The sequence below is a fragment of the Mustela putorius genome, unplaced genomic scaffold (genome assembly GCF_011764305.1).
Source record: "Mustela putorius furo isolate JIRA1106 unplaced genomic scaffold, ASM1176430v1.1 tig00003854_pilon_pilon_pilon, whole genome shotgun sequence".
NCBI classification, from domain to species: Eukaryota; Metazoa; Chordata; class Mammalia; order Carnivora; family Mustelidae; genus Mustela; species Mustela putorius.
The window spans coordinates 8,643,735-8,657,173 of NW_025422006.1; the positions used below are offsets into that span (position 1 = coordinate 8,643,735).

Consider the following 13,439-nt stretch of genomic DNA (forward strand, 5'->3'; position numbering starts at 1 on the left):
TGGGCAGAGGGCAGGAACGGAGCTGGGATCATATTAGGAAGTTAGCGGGGGGAAGGGAGGTGGTCGAAAGGCCAGGTCACCCGTGTCCGGATGTGGCCAGTTGTGAAAGGGAGGTGCGAAAAATCATTCTTGGTTTTCTGGCTGGATCAAGGGACTCCAGAGCTGCCGCCCCCAACCCCGCCAGCCCCCGACCCCTCACTCTTCACCCCCTCCCGCCCCCTCCTCTAAGTCTGTATCCGTTGGGCCGGGGGCACCTGCTCTCTGCTTCCCCAACACGCAGGCCAGATGACTTGGAAACAGATGACTTGAAGGAACAGAGAGTTCGGAGAGGCGCCCATCAGAGGAAAGTACTTAAAAATAAACTTGGGCAAAACTCTTTTCAGAACTGTGTATTATTTAGGACTATTCATCTGGAAAACAAGTAAGTGCATATATATAAAGGGGACCGTTACCCACGTACTGAAATGTACGCCGAAACTCTGCGACAGATCCCAGAGCACACCTCGCTGCGACCATCCTGCCGGGCTAGAAATGTGGGCAACGCTGCCAGCACCCCGGAAGGAAGCCCCTTCCCGTTCAGACCCCCCTTCCCTCCACTCCCCCCCCCCACCGCCCCCAGGAGAACCACATCCTCACGAAAGAACCTGAAAAGACACCGCGCATTTGGAAATTGCGTCAATTAAAAAAAAAAAAAGTAACAAAAGTCCATCTTCCTCATTTTCCTTTTTCTCATTTTAGCTTAGTTTCTCCTCATCGTAGTCTGACTGACTTTGGCGGGGGTGGGGGTGGGGGGGTGTCCTGAAATGGTCATTTGGTTCAGTCCCTCCGGTAGTCACAGAACCGCGGTCCGGGCTGTCCTCCTGTCCCTTCGTCATCTCTGTGACTTTCTGTGGCTTCTGCAGCTGTGACTACAGAAAGGCCGTGCCTCCTGCCAGCGGCATTTGCTTGTGGCCACAGCGGTGAGTGCAGCCCGGACCATGTACAGGGACAGAGCGAGGAGAAGAAAGGGTGAACGTGGGGCCCGGACTCCTCACATTTCCTTATTTTAGGATCTCGGTGTCTTTACGGGCGTGAGGAGCTACGTACCCATCGCACTTTCTAGAGAGGCTCCTTCTTCAACCGGCCCTTAGGCTTGCAGGCTTCCGCCCGTTCTGGAAGCTACGCGTCCATTCATGACAGCGGGGAGTTGTGTGTGGAAAGAGGGTCTGCCTAGAAGAAAGGGTGGATGGCCCAGATGTCTGATCCCCTGGGGCGAGCCACCTCAAAAGAGGCCAACGGGGCCAGGCATGGGGGGCATTTGGAAAGACCCACCAATTGCCGAGGAGCCCTCAGCCTCCTTCCCCGCTTTGTCATCCAGAAGGCCGAGTGGGCCCGCCTCTCCAAGTTCACCTCAAGGTTTACGAGGGTCAGCGTGTTTGTGCTGGCCTTGACATTTTCACAGATCGCTCGTGGTTGTTTTTATTAGTTTTATTCCAGCTGCTGTGCCAAGGCCCTTGGAGCAGCCTGGCCTTCCAGGCCGGCTTGGGCTTGGGCGTGGAGTCCCTGCTTAATTGACTCAAGTCGCGAAGAGGTACCATGTGCTTTGAACTCTTGCCTATTCCAATGCCGGACAAAATCCCAGGCAGGCACCGTAGGAAAACCAGTAATGAGGTTCACACCTCCAAGCTGACATCGCCCCCAGACTCGGACTCTGTCTGGTCAGGTGTTAAGTGCCAAGGTGGAGTGCAAGTCCAAGGGGGGGGCAGGTCTGAGGCATAAACAGGGCCCCAGAATGTGCTTCCTCCTGGGTCCTAAGTGACGCCAGCCTTGGGCGATCTCGCAGCAATCCTGTCACAACCCCGCAGCTAATAGCATCACGATGACCTAAATAAATTCACAGATATCAGTGACTGCCTGTGTTTTCACTTCACACCGACTCTCCCCAGATGTGCCTGGGCTGGGGAAGTACTTGGGAAAAGGCCTCAGGGAGAATTTTCCTGCGAAGCTATTAGTTTTATCCCACTTCCTAGAGAGAAAATAAGAAAAAAACAAAAACAAAAACTGAAGGAGGGTTAGGAAGAAGGGCCCCAGTCGCCATGATGTAGTGGATGTGTCCTGCTGTTGAGATGCTTTCTTGTTTCATATTTATTATTTAAAAGAGATACCAAGGGCAGTGTCAATGGAACAAAATATTTATTGACTTTCATGAACCGTCCCCCAATAGAGACTTTTTAAAAAACTTTTATCAATTCTAGTGTGAAATTGACTTCTATCTCCTCCAGTATAGTGTGTAATCAGAGTGTCTTTCTTTGATAAATTTTGATACTTGAAAATGGACCCAAGATCAAGCGTACCTCAAAAAGTGATATCTCAAAGAGGGGCTCCCTTCGGCTGCCATTTGTTTATCTGGAGTGTTGAGTCACCACTGGGAATCAGAAAGCAGTGGCCTGTTTACTAGAGCTTGGAAAGACGGTCTCCACATGTACCACTAGTGCAGGGTGTGGTGGATGGGGTGTGGTGGGAGAGAGAGGGAGAGGCCCTAAATTAAAACAGATTTAAGAGTTCTATCAACCAAAGGCAATGGAAGACCTTGCTTGGGTCCTGCCTTGGACAAACCCACTGACTCTAAAACAAACAAACAGGGAAACAGAACCTGCGACAATTGGGGGAAATAAGACACTGCCTGGATATTTGATGACATTAAGAAATTATTTTTTCTTAAATGGCATTGCAGTTATGCCTTTTTTTTTTTTTTTTTTTCTCAAGTTCTCAGGACACCTGGGTGGCTCAATCGGTTAAGTGGCTGCCTTCAGCTCAGGTCATGATCCTGGGGTCCTGGGATCAAGCCCCACATCAGGCTCCCTGCTCAGTCGGGGAGCCTGTTTCTCCCTCTCCCTCTTCCTGCTGGTCTCTGCAAGTCCTGCCTGCTTGTGCACTCTCTCTGAAAAATAAATAAAATCTTAAAAAAAAAAAAAAGTTCTCATCTTCTTCTTATATTTTAGAAATAGGTACTGAAGTATTTACAAGATGAAATGATATAATGTCTGAAATTTGTTTCAAAATAACCCAAAGGGTCAGGATGGGGGTTAAGTGTGTGGCAAGGGAGGGGAGGCAAGAGATGAAATAAAATTGGCCTTGAACTGGTAACTGTTGACGATGAGAGATGCTTACAGGAGTTCTGATTTATTGTATTATTGTCTCTGCTTCTCCATGATGAACATTTCTGTGATGAAAAGTTACAAATGAAAGACCTCCTTGACTCTTGTCTCTGTTTGTTTTTTCTTTGTAGGGGAAGGAAAAGGTAGTAAGGATCCCCTCTCCAATGGGGCATACAATTGTTACCCTGGTTCAATTTATAATCAAAGAAATCTCAATGGGCTCTTTCTAATCTTAGGAATCTTTGATTATACGATTCTGTAAAATTGTGATGAAGTGACACTGGCTTGGGGAGAGGCAGGAAAGCAAGGGACTCCATCCACTGGGAAGTGGTTGGTTTTTTTTTTACTTATACAAAGTCAGGGATCCGGTCTGATTGGTTATAAGGGGTGGGGTGATGCAGGACAAGACAATGCTAGGCTTCAGGCACTCTTATAAATGCAGGTGGGGAGAGTACTTATGGTTTGTGTGATACAGCTCATTTAAATTTAAACTAGATTTTATTTTTTTAAAGATTTTATCTATTTTTTGAGAGAAAGAGAGAGAGCTCGAGTGAGGGTAGGAGCAGAGACAGAGGGAGGAACTGACTCTCCTGTTGAGCTTGGAGCCCCACTCTGGGCTAGACCCCTGAACCCAGAGATCATGACCCGAGCCGAACTGACGGAGCCACCCACACACAACCACCCCTCTCCCCCCCCTTTTTAAGATTCGATAAAGCACATTTTAAAGAAACTCTGTCCTAGACTCAGAAATAGCTTATACCTTAGCGTGGATTTCCAGCACTATCACCGCTGTATTTGTTATCTGTACCTTGTAACAAATACGCCTACGTTCAGTGGCTGAAAACCACTAACATTTATTATCTTATGGTTTCTCTGGAAGGTGGTTCTGGCTCTCAGTCTCCCTGGAGGCTGCGGGCCGGCATTGGGTGCGGCTATCAAATTCACATCTGTGGGTCTCTCCACAAGGCTGCCTCCTGACCCGGTGGCCAGCTTCTCCTAGAGCAAGTGAACCATGAGAGCAGGAGAGAGAGCCTCACATGGAAGCCACAGTCTTTTGGTAACATAATCATGGAAGTGGTAGCTCATTGCTTCTGCTGCATTCTGTTCTTGATGAGTGAGTCACTAAACCCAGTGACAGTGACCGGCTCCTCATTTGCCCCGGAGCTTTCCTACATTAGCACTGAAAGACCCACATCTTGGGCATCCCCTTGGTGCTGGGCAAACCAGGAGGACTTGTCGCCCTGAATCCAGCCGACACTAAAGCGCAGGGACTTCCATAAGGGCATGAAGACCAAGGGGTGGGGATTACAGAGGGTCACCTTGGAGGCTGGGTACCATAGCAACCTTTCTAAGATTTACTTCTCTTCTTACCGAAGAGTCAAGCCCATGAGCCTCTGGTGATTTATAAAATAAATGTTGCAGTTTGTAAATGATATAATGAATCATGTCAAAGTGAATTGAATAAATATATAAACCCACTCTAGAAACAAAACTTCATTTGAATGGGTTAATGAGATTTATTATATCCAGGTATGTATGTATATGTATATATATAGGGTTTCCCACCCCCCATCTAGTCATCATTTCAAGGCAAATATTGAAGTGGATATACCATTTCCATCTTTTGCTTTGCTTTCTAGAATTTCTGGCTAGATTTATGGCCTAATTTTTTTTTAAATTTATTTGTTAGAGAGAGAGCGAGCGAGAGAGCGAGCACAGGCAGACAGAATGGCAGGCAGAGGTAGAGGGAGTAGCAGGCTCCCCGCTGAGCAAGGAGCCCGAAGTGGGACTCGATCCCAGGCCGCTGGAATCATGACCTGAGCCAAAGACATCTGCTTAACCAACTGAGCCACCCAGGCATCCCTTGTGACCTAATTTTTAAAGAAAAGTTAACTTTTGAACTATGGAAGTATCATGCTTTATTCTAGACTCTATTCTAGACTATTTGGAATCTATAGAAGAGTGATATGAAACAGAAAAAACATCTAAAGATTTTTGCTTATTTCTGTATATGTTGATGCTTTGTGTTTAACCTTGTAGTACACTTTCTATCTTTTCACACATTTCTTCATTCATGTGCTTTTTAGGGCCCCCATAGTTTTCCGATTAAGGGGCTATGCCATGATGTTCTTCACATTTCCCTATGGCTGGATATTTTAATTAGTTTGAATTTTGGAGCATTCTCTAATAATTTTAACCCACGTTTGACCATTTTTGACTCTGACTCAGAAGAAAAGTCAAATCATTCATTCATTCATTCATTCAAGAGACCATTATTTACAGAGTACCTACTGTGCGTCACGGGGAGGACTGGTGACCTTAGAGGATGAGGAGTCAGAGAGAGGGGACTGCCCTGCCAGCAGACAGCCCCCATTCTCCTCTGCTAAGGCATCCTCTCTATAGGGCAGGCTTTGCCTTTGTCGAGGGCCTTCACATCATTCGGTGCTGCCCATCCGTGGGTGGGGAGGTCTGCCCTATTCTGGAATTCAGTATTAGAAAGCTCATTATTCCCGTACCCTTAAGCCATATCTTCCCTCCCAGTCTTTATGACTCATGTCTTAGTCAGTTCAGGCTGCTGTAACAAAAACATCATAAACTCAGAGGCTTAAAACAACATCTATGTCTTATAGGTCTGGAGGCCGAGGAGGGCAGGGTCCAGCACAGTTGGGCTCTGGTGAGGGGCCCCATTCTGCAGCACAGTTGGGCTCTGGTGAGGGGCCCCATTCTGATTTGCAGATGGCCATCCTCTTGCTGTATCCTCACATGGTGGAGAGCAGGGAGCGGTCTTGCATCTCTTCTTCTAAAGGCACCAAACCCTCATGAGGGCTCCACTCTCATGACTTAATCCCCTTCCAAAGGCCTCATCTCCAAATACCACCCCACTGGGAATTAGAGATCCAATATGTGAATTTTGGGGACACACATTCGGTCCACCGAATTGTAATAAAGCTGGTACTTTCGTCTTCTTCCGCTGGACTCCTGGGACTTTTTCTTCAACCAGTTCCGAACTTCCTCGCATACCAATAGCTAAGGTCTAGTGTTTGGGGTTGGGGTGGGGCTGATCCGGCTGTAGGGCCCAGGGAGAAGCAGATTGTTTCCTTGGTTCAGCCCTTAACCAGTTTTCACAAAACAAATCATTTCCTTTCTTTGAGGCCCTGCACCCAAGCCCGCCCTGGCCCTCTTCTGGGGTTGGGGGGAGGCCACTCCCTTCCCCGCAGGAGGTGTAACCCTCTCCTGTTTTGAGCCAGCTGCTGACAGACCCTTTTTTCCAACCTCTTCCATCTGAGAACTCAAGGGGGAGAACTTTGGGAATGGAGAGCAAGGAGAGAGGGCAGAAGTAGGCCAAATAGTCGCCTTCTGGGCAGGGCCCAGCCTCACACTTCTCAAACGCAAACTGACCCTTTTCCACCAAATGGATGCACAGGGATGCAAGTTTAAGTAGGAGGAAACCTCTCTCAGGGGGCCCCTTGGCTCCTCAGGCGAGTAGAACTCTTCAAGAGCCAACCGCAACAGCTGACCAGGCCATGTCTGAATACATAATACATACATACATACATACATACATACATACATACAACACATACATGCCAACTAAATGCAATAAAGATATATAGAATATATATGATAATATACAATAATACTATGTTTACACACATCTTAGGATTTAATGCTACAGACGGATACGTATACGTATATGCAGAACAAAGCAAGTGTATACACACACATTTGCTACATAGAACAGAACAACCTCCCCACCCCCAAGGCTTTAAGTTCAGTCAATAAACACAAGGAAGGCACTGTTTGCATACTTCAGCTGTCCTCAGGGTTAGCTCTCTGAGTCACGCCTCTCCTCCAACTCGGGATTTAAATCTGTTGGGAAGGCAGTATATGGAGGATGAGAAGTCAAGAACCGAGGCCTGCTTCTGACCCGCTCGCTGGCTGTGTGACCTGGAGAGACGCGCCCTCCTGCTTAGCTGCCTGAGTCTCACTGCAGTTGGTGGGGTAGAGGCTGTGCTGTATGGGCTTTCTAGCTCCTTCCGTAGGTGTATACTCTGAATGAACAGCCAATGACTTGTCAGCGGCCAGAGGAAGATGTGATGGGAGAGAGAAGGTGGTGAGCTTGGAAGAGACAGGTAAGAGGGCTGCCCTCACCCACCACAGAGTGGTATGGTATGCTACTGGGAAAGGGATGGAGATTCAGACATTTTGGCTGAATGCAGGCCTGTCTTATCAGTGGTTTCAAGAATGAAAGAATGAAAGATGACTATAGTCCATTCTTGCACCCTTTAAAAGAAAAGTGCAGGGCTGGGGCCTTCATTGGGTGACATAAGGAACACAGTGGTGGACCAGCCACGGACAATTCCACGTTGCTTGCCAACAGGCTCGCCTAAACTGCTGCCTGCAAGGGTCACCAGCCAGATGCTCCAGAACTTGATAAACTGGAAAATGCTATATCCATCTTTCTGTTTAAGTCATGAACTATTTTTCAGACACATTCCTTCAGGAAAGCTCCCATAGGATTCACGTTTGGTTCTCTCACCTGGCCTCTCCCACCGAAGGCATGATACATATTTATTGAATGTATTGGCACAAGTTATTTACAAAACCTTCGCTTGGATTGTAGTTAGGTAGGTATATTAGGGAACCTTTTGTGCTTGCTGCAACTCTGGGCTAGAAAGGCGTGATTCAAGATGTTTCCTTTGGGTTTCTCAAGTATTTACCTGGGTTCCCTGTATTTTTTGTTTTCTAGTTCCTCCTCACTCAAGCACTTCTCCTCCCTTCCCCCTCCAAGCCCACCTACTCTGGAAGCCTCCAAGATCGGCCCATCGGTGTTTGTCCTGAAACACACAGAAGGATTTCTGCGCTAGATACTGACTTTTTGGTATTTCCTGCTGGAGCTCTGTCTGGGTGGAGTTGCCGCTGAAGTGCCAGAGTTTTCCTGTTTGTGCAGTGGATTTTCAAAACCTTAAATAAACTCTGTTGTGATGTGTTCAGAATCGTAACAACTCAACAGCTGTTTATTGAGCACCTACTACGAGCCCGGCCCTGTTCCAGGGGCTGAGTGGATGGTGGTGACCTCAGAAGACACCCGGTTCAGCGAGCTCTCAGTCAGGTCCAGGACACTGATTAGTAAACAGGCACTTGCCCTCCACGTGGTGAGGTCCGTGAAGGATAAAGTCCAGGGTGCTGGGATGAGAGGTGGGGGGTGAGGCAAATAGCAGGAGCAGCGAACCCAGGCTCAGGCCTGGCAGGGCTTGGGGTCGGGGGTGTGGATGTGCCAACAGAGAACCAAATCCCACTAAAACCAAACCCCCAAAACACGAGAAACTAAAGTTTGTAGAATCTGTTCTCATTTATCTGCAAGTCGATGACTCCCCTTCCTTTGCAAGGAAACTTTTCCAAGCCTTTTTTTTTTTTTTTTCCTCCATAGCTTGAGTCTCCCAATTCCTTCTGCATCTGCTGCGAGCGACCCTAGAGGCACAAGTCTCCTGAAGTCAGAGGCACCTACAGACGGACGGAGACAGCCTGTGGGAGGGAAGGCCCGGGACTGGGTGAAACGTTGCATTTCCTGCTCGGAAGGAGCAGGGAGAGGTGGGGTCAGGCCGGGAAAGTGAAGGGCTCCCAAGCTTCCAACAATTCGGGTCTTTAGAGGGAATTTCATGATTTCATGTGAAGTGAATTTTAGGCCTGTCCAGCAGGCCCATCTCTCCTCAAACACCAGGGAGGCGACACAAAAGTATATTCCAGAGCGGCTGGAGGTAAGTGACTTGTGTATTTTCTCCTTTTTAGAGTTCTCTGGGTCATTGTTCCCCTCCATTTGTGCAAATAATAAAGACCAACTTCTTGCCAAAAGAAAAAAAAAAAAATTGGGTGTGGGATAGGAAACAAAACAAAGGTTTCTGTGTGTCTGGCCAGACAGAGTTCTCTGTGATTAGGCTTGGATCTACTTTTGATCTCTTGGTCAGGCAATAAAATGCCTATTTATTTAGTTTCAAAATAACTTTTTAAAGGTGTGATTTACACGCCATAAAACGCACCCGTTTTAAGTATACTGTTCTGCGAGTTCCGACAAATGTGTGTGTGGGCGCCACTTTCTCCACAACCAAGACCGGAACATGTGTGACCCCCCCGAAGTCCCCTTAGGGCTTCCTCTGGTTCCCCCAGCCCCAGCCAGGCAACCACCGAGCCAGTTTCTGTCACCAGAGATCAATTTGGCCTGTTTCAGAACTTCCACTAAATGGAATCCCACCGTGGTGCTCTGTTGTGTCTAGCTGTCTCCCCTGGGATCGGCATCAATTGAGATTGAGTCCTGTTGTTCATGTATTCTTGGTCCATTCCTTTATTTAAAATGCTGATTTTTAAAAAAAAAAGATTTTATTTATTTAATTGACAGAGAGAGAGATCACAAGTAGGCAGAGAGAGAGAGAGAGAGAGAGAGGAGGAAACAGGTTCGCTGCTGAGCAGAGAGCCCAATGTGGGGTCCGATCCCAGGACCCCGAGACCATGACCTGAGCTGAAGGCAGAGGCTCAACCCACTGAGCCACCCAGGCGCCCTAAAATGCTGATTTTTTAAGGAGCCAGCAGACGTTCGATTTTTACACTCAGGCAGAGGAGGAGATCGAGGTCCCTCCGTTCTACAAATTCTATCAACTCGCCCAGGAAGCACAGACCCAAGGACTGGGTCAGGTTGGTCGAATCCCATTTAAGCAGCAGCCGGACCCACGAATTTCCGAGGGGCCAGAGCCCAGGAGGACGGGGAGCGACGAGGCACTGACATGAGAGAGGACGACTGGGCTATTTGTCTGGTTCTAAGTTCAGCAAAATGGGACGAGCCGGGAAACAGAAAATATACTGCTGTATTTACATGCGCACCTGCTTCAGGACACCCGCCAGGAAGCGGCCGGTGGCAGAGTGGGGTCCTGCAGGGCTGGGGTGGGCAGAGATTACCAGGTAAGGGGAAGACCACGTCAGTTGTGTGGCTGATAAATGAGAACTACAAGGAGAGCTGGTCATTCCTGAGCACTCACTGGGCACCTGGCACTCTTCCTACACTCACTGCGTCCTGGGAGTCTCTGCCCGTGCCTGAGTCTCTGCCCATGTCCATCACATCCCTTATCGTATTCCTTTTTCTTTTAAAAGAATTTATTCGACAGAGAGAGAGGGGGAGGACAAGCAGGGGGAGCAGCAGAGGGAGAAGGAGAAGCAGACTCCCCGCTGAGCAGGGAGCCTGATGTGGGACTCGATTCCAAGACTTCAGATCATGACCTGAGCCGAAGGCAGACGCTTAACCGACCGAGCCACCAGGCGCCCCCTTACCATGTTCCTGTGCACTTATCACTGCGAGCCGTTTGCCCCGTGTGTTGGGGGACAGTCCTCGAGCTGCTGTAACTGATTTGCATCCCAGCCTGGACAGCGGACGTACCTGGCACTTATGGGTAACCAGACAGGGCAGGGGACAAGCACCCCAGACCCCCGTGTCACCTGCCTTATCTCCAGTTCTCTGGTTCATGGCATTTTGCTTGACTCAGCATTGCTTGGCCGCTTTCACTTCCCTGTCCCTTTTCCTCAACTTCTTTTATTTTACAGAGGGAGAGAGGGCAGCAGGGGCAGAGAGAGAGAGAGCAAAGAGAGAGTCACAAGCAGACTCCACTCCCAGCACGGAGGAGCCGGTCATCACGGGGCTTGATCTCACAACCCTGAGGTCATGAACTGAGCCAATAGAGTGAAGGGTCCAGTGCTTACGGGACTGAGCCACCCCTGCGCCCTTACTCCTCACCTTCTGAAGCAGTAGCTCCTGGGCTCGCTTCCTGATAAATCACATTTACATGACTCCTCCTCTCGGGGTCTGCTTCTGGGGACCCCGGACTTAGACAAAGTAGTGTGGCCACAGTCGTTTTACAAATAAGAAACCTGAGACTCTTTCTCTTTCTCTCTCTCTCACTCTCTCTCTCTCTCTCTCTCACACACACACACACACCCCTAGCTAGACTGTACTCATCCTTCAGACAGAAACCCAAACTTCACTTTCTTCGGCAGCTTTCCCGGACTCCGCACCCACGGGAAGTCCCCTGCTTATGCTCCCGCACGCCTCCTTTGTGGCACTGATTTCCAGTTCTCAGTCACAATGACCTGTTAGATCATCTCACCTACGACCATCTCCCTGCCAGACTGAGGGCTCCGGGAGGTCAGGAGGCTCTCACCTCTATCCCCAGCACCCCAGCAGAGTTTCTAGAACACCGTAATTGCTCAATAAATTTTTACCAAACAAATGATGTGAAGCTCCTTTAATTCTCTTGCAGGTGTTCACTGGTGGACCTCTTGGCCTCTGCATGGGCCAGAAATGCATAACGTATAACCCCCAGAGGTGACACGAGGCCTCCCGTCCAGCTCCGTACTTCTGGGTATTTAGGGCAAGGTGACATTGCTTTGCTCCGGGGGACCAAAATTCAGCATCAGCTGTGGAGCTGAATCCAGATATGAGCCTGGAAGGCTGGGTGAAATTTGAACGTATTATTCACAGGAAATTTGAATATTATTTTAATGAAATCTGATGCCACCTAAGCACATATACATTGAGAACTACAGACACGTTCTTGGATCCCTGTCCTTCTCATCAAAAGCACACTTAGTCCTGAGTTCTCATTAGGAAGCTGAGAAGCATCCTGTTTCCTTCTATTCCAACAATGATGATTCCCAGCTATATAAAATTTACAAACTGCTTTGGAAGCATCTGTAGAGAAAGGTGCCATATGAATGTATGAGATTATTGAAATAAATGCTGATTTAGAGATTCCCCAGGTGGATAGTTAAAATATACCCAGGCTCACACATAACGCTCATACCCCATACTCAGGGTACTTTCCGCTCTGATCAGCAGGGATAAATTTTCCTACTTGACAGTTGACTGTAAATCAAAAGTGTGTTCTAATAGTCACCAGATTTCTGCTGCTGTGTGCTGCTGTTTTCGACAATCCTTCACCTCCCGGGACACAGGACACTTGGCACTTTCTCTCCACTGCACATGGAGAGAGGTGCTTAGCAGCAAAGCAAATATGAGTGGAGAATATAAATAAGTCAGGGTAGCCTTAGAAAAGTTGACCTCTGGATCCACCATTTTTTTCCCCAGTAGGTAACAGAATAAGAAATCAGGAGTTTCCCAGGTTTTTACCAATGCAAAAGAAAATACTTGTGTAACAGTATAAAAGCTGGAGAGTATCTGACCGTCAATAAATACTGAGTAAATAATTCTGAAGGTAAACACAAGCCCTTATTTCCATAAACCCTGATTACTGGGCTAAACTAACTGAACTTTCTCCTTCTGATTTTATCCCTCATAATCCTGCCCATCCATGTTTGCTTGGAGGAGCTCAAATAAACCAGACTGTTCCACACCCCAGTACCTTTGCACATGCTGCCCTTTGTGCCTGGACCAGAATGCTCCCTGTTAATCCAGGTGGGCTGGGGTCACTTTCGGATATTTTAATACCCAGTTACAGGATAACCTTTCATTTCCTTTATGAAGCTTTTCTTGACACATTCTCCCACTCTTAGAACTGCCACTTTATCCCGCGCAAATGCACTCATCTATTTAACACAAACATGGCTGGGCTCTCTTGGGAAGTCCTCTGCTCTCCCCCTGTACACTTTGAGGTCATAATCAATACTCCATTGCTACCCAGTTGCATCCTTGTGATCTCCCAAGCCTCTTCCCAAAGCATTTTGAGTCATGTATATTTTGCTGAAATGTTCACAAGGGAGGTCAGTGGAAGGCTTACACGGAACACCACGTGGGCAAACTTCGTAAAATCGCCCCCATTCCCAAAGCCTCTTCTCTCATTAGCAGCAGGCTTCCTGCCTGCCTAGTTGTCACCCCAATCCCATTTAGCATTTCAGCCCTTTCAACCCTTCCCCGTTCATAAAGGAGAAAGACTCAAAATCCCTGAAGTTTCAGGGCCTTTCATCGAACAAGCCATCTCTTTGAGATTCCTCTTAAAAGGCCAGGGTAACAACATCAAATACATTTCTTCTCTTCCTGCTCAAGACTCGAGCTCCTTGAGGGTCGGAATCAAGCATACACACCTTGGTGTCTCCCATGCAAAATATTTAAAATATTTGTGAAACGTCAGGATAAGAGAATCTAGCCACAGAATAAAATCTCTGAAGTTCCACTGTGACCATGGCTTTCTTCTGCTCAAACACCTTCCGTACCTTCTCCACTCCTGCTCTGGCCAACTGCCCCTTCTTCCTGACTATGATGGCTATGATGGGCCGTCTCCCCTCAAGGCCACCATGCATAATGTT

General features: G+C 48.0%; 2 long non-coding RNA genes across 2 annotated transcripts in view; one reads left to right on the plus strand and one right to left on the minus strand.

Moving 5' to 3' along the window:
- The window catches only part of LOC106003472, a 37,727-nt gene that overhangs the window by 8,272 nt on the left and 16,016 nt on the right, over positions 1 to 13,439 (minus strand). The window lies entirely within an intron of this gene.
- LOC106003471 lies at positions 6,888 to 9,478 on the plus strand. Its single transcript, XR_001175994.2, has 4 exons — positions 6,888 to 7,270; positions 7,628 to 7,765; positions 7,888 to 8,298; positions 8,569 to 9,478. It is a non-coding gene; the product is annotated as an uncharacterized LOC106003471 (long non-coding RNA).